Raw genomic sequence first — 3,753 nt, forward strand, 5'->3', positions numbered from 1 at the left:
GGTAATCAAGGTTACCTCTTTCTTCCTCCACCTGTGTGCACACACAAAAAGAGACCATGTGAACACACGGGGAGATTGTGGCTGCCTGCAAGCCATGGAGAACGACCACACCAGAAACTAACCATGTTGGCATTTTGATCTCAGACTCCCAGGCTCCAGAATTATGAGAAAATCAATGTCTGCCACTTAGGCCACCCAGCCTGGGGTGCTTTGTTACTGCTGCCCTAGATAAGATAATTATCTTTTGCATAACGCTTAATTACTGGGATTGTAACTAGGCCTCTTTAGATCAATCTATTTAGGATACTGCGATCAGATATTCCAAGGCACAGAACTGACTATGTTACTCTTTTACTGAAATGTGCTTATTATAGTCTCATTTTCATATGATATAGTAATGATAGTGAATAAATCATTGATTATTACATGCCATGCATGAAGCACTCAACTTGCATCGTGGCATTTACTATTCATAATTATATGACATATGCAATATACTTAACCCGACATTTGTAGATATTCCATAATTTACCTGATATCACAGAGCTAACTAACGATAGATCCAGAATATAAACTCAGGCTCTTCTAATCCAAAGATCACAGTTTAAGCAATAATTGCATATAGTTTTTCTTGACTTGTTGTGCAAGGGATGGGAAAACTCAATAGAAGACTATTGCAATATCCCAGTTGGTAGAGGAAATAAATATTAGTGGAAAAAAACCCAAAGACACATCACAGATAAAAATCAACTGGGTCTGGAAATACATTTTAAGTCATGGAATATAACATGGTCTACCACAATTTTAATGAAAACCTCAACTTCATAAGAACTTACAAGTGTGTATTTACTTGATTTCTGTCAAATATATCAAGTAGTATGCTTTTTTAAAAGAAATTATAAAGCCACACTTCATATGATAGATATCCTGATTTCTTTAGGATGCATCTAAAAAATGTGACTTTTTTTTTTAATATCTACCCTGACTTTATCCTTTGTTCGATATCAGTAAGCATCTATCACCTTTGGATTTATTTAGTTGATATTTTAATGTTTAAAAGATGTTCTTTTCTAGTTAGGTAGTTAGAATCTTATTCATCTACTTTCCATTGAATCTCAATAAGTGTCTTTCTTATAACCAGTGCTTGATGAATGTTGATCTGAATCACAGAAGATAAAAATCTTTGGTTATTTGCAAAATGTATTACTTAAAAACTGTATATGGATATTTCCTATAAAGGAGGAAATTAACTTTTAAATGAGGTCAAAAGAGTAGGTCCCTGATATGATAGGATTAGTATTCTTACAAGAAAAGATACCACAGAGCTCATGTGCATCATAAATTTGTTTATAAAGTCATGAAAAATGCTTTAATACATACTTTTAAAATCAAAATTATTAATTTGGTCTTAAATAAATAAGGGCCCATAAGGAATTTACTAGAGTTGAGGTGTTTATTCTTTAAACTTGTTTAATCTTAGAAACATCCTATTAACATGTTTAATAATGTCCTTCCAAAATTTTTAAAGAAAAGCTATTTCCAACTGAAATTCAAACTATTACACGTTTTTATGGCAAAATACCATTGAAATAAAAAGATATATACACAATTTAGACATCCTACAAGCCATATACCTTTATGGGTGTAAGAGATTATGAATAGTCACATGAAAATAGAAATAAAGCTAGAGTCCATTTTTATCATTTTTTGTAAAATAATTTTTTTAATGTTTTCAATACTTTTCTAAAATGAGACTTCAAATTTTACTCTATTTTATAGCACAAATATTGTTAAATGGGAACTGTAAAATGACTGATCAAAAAGTCAAAATAAACAGCGAATTTCCTCAAGGAACACTTAAAAAACAATTCTTAGTTCACAATGTATGCTCACCTTTCAAGAAAAGTAATTTTCCTCCAATGAACTCTTTTGTTGATAAATCTCAGAACTGATAAACTTTAAGCTAGACAGGAGAGAAATATCCACATTTCTTTTTGATTGGTATTACTTCTAGCTACTGAAACTCATAGCAGAGATTTGTGTTTTAAACAATGACTGAAAAATATCCACTTTCAGTTGTGTTACTACAAAATCTGCAATGTTGATTAGAAAACTATTTATATTCAGAATATGGAGGTATTGTACATGGATGTAATTATTGTTGAAACTTTTCTGAAGCCGGAAATAATAGTCCGTATCTCCCACTGCTGCCAGTAAGTGGCACAGCTATTAGAGAAGACATATCAGGTTCACTAAACCGTCTAATTCTGCTAAAAGATTTAGATAGAGACCAGGCTTAATACACAGACTTAAAATAAGAAAACTAATTTGGATCTGAAGAGCTCAAAAGAACTAGTGAGATCTCCTGTCCACTTTTTCTCCTCAGAGCCGAAAATATATCTTTCTTTATTTGGATTAGAATTACACAGATGGCCTTGCCTTCATTTCTGCTGCTACCCCCAGTTCCTGGCAGCAGCCTACAGAGGGGTCCAAGGTAGGGCTGGGCACGAGTCACCTGAACACAACCTTGGATCTGTCAGCCCAGAGGAGGACTGCAGCAAGGGAGTGTGGTAAGGATGGGGCCGGGGATTCAGGCCTGCCCTTGTGTGAATCTTAACTCTACTCACCTTGGAGAAACTCTGAGCAAGAACCCTGGCTACATCAAACTTCACAAGATCCGGGCAGCCCAGAATATCTCCAAGACAATCGCCACATCACAGAATCACATCTATCTCACTGCTGACAACCTTGTGCTCAACCTACAGGATGAAAGTTTCACCCGAGGAAGTGACAGCCTCATCAAGGGTAAGAAATGAGCCTAGTCACTGAAAACTCCATCCCCAGAGGAAGTGGATCTGCTTCTCCTGTTTTTGAGGAGCCATCCTGGGGTCCAGCACAGCTCTACCCCACCCCAGTATCATGCAATGGTCCCCGCACCCGTCCCCCAAATCCCTCTTGGATTAAGGAAGACTGAAGACCAGCCCCTTTTCTGGGGAATTACTTTCCTCCTCCCTGTGTCGGCCAGGGATGTTGGGACAGTGTGTGACTTCTCAGTGATTTCCTACAGTGTTGTTCCCTCCCTCAAGGCTGGGAGGAGATAAACACCAACCCAGGAATCCTCAATAAATTTTTATTACTTAAGCTCAAAAAAAAAAAAAAAAGAATTATACAGATCTCGCATGTCTTTTTATCCTCAGCCCTGGCATAGTGTCTAGAGCCTTATGGATTTAAAAGAAAACAAAAAGCTAAATGAAACAAAACTAATGAGATGATATTAGAAGAAGAGAGGGAAACAGAGGGGCTCATAATCAAATACGTTTCACAAAACACTTCTACTCCCAATTGGACATTAACCATACTTAGCATATTATAATCTCCTAGAAGTCCTCTGGTAAGTAATGATAATAGTAAAGAAAACATTTGGTTGAGTCCAGCCATTCCTTTCCTGGCAAAAAACAATAAAATAATGCCCATATTGCTTTCAGGCCTTGATTCAGCTGGTCTTCCCACTGTATTAGCTCATTTTCATAATGCTATAAAGATTTATCTGAGATGGGATAATTTAGAAAGAAAAGCGGTTTAATTGACTCACTTCCACATGGCTTGGGAGGTCTCAGGAAACTTAATGATGGAAGGCAAAGGGAAAGTAAGGCATATCTAACATGGCAGCAGGAGAAAGAGAGTGAAAGGGGAGGTGCTACACTTTTAAACCATCAGACCTCATGAGAACTTACAATCACAAGAACAGCATGG

At 36.4% G+C, this 3,753-nt stretch overlaps 1 non-coding gene across 1 annotated transcript; it reads left to right on the plus strand.

The window, feature by feature from the left end:
* The first annotated feature begins 2,338 nt into the window (after positions 1-2,338).
* Positions 2,339-2,539, plus strand: LOC120366270 (small nucleolar RNA U89). Its single transcript, XR_005580999.2, has one exon. It is a non-coding gene; the product is annotated as a small nucleolar RNA U89 (small nucleolar RNA).
* The last annotated feature ends 1,214 nt before the right edge of the window (positions 2,540-3,753 follow it).

The sequence above is a fragment of the Saimiri boliviensis genome, chromosome 11, assembly GCF_048565385.1.
Source record: "Saimiri boliviensis isolate mSaiBol1 chromosome 11, mSaiBol1.pri, whole genome shotgun sequence".
NCBI classification, from domain to species: Eukaryota; Metazoa; Chordata; class Mammalia; order Primates; family Cebidae; genus Saimiri; species Saimiri boliviensis.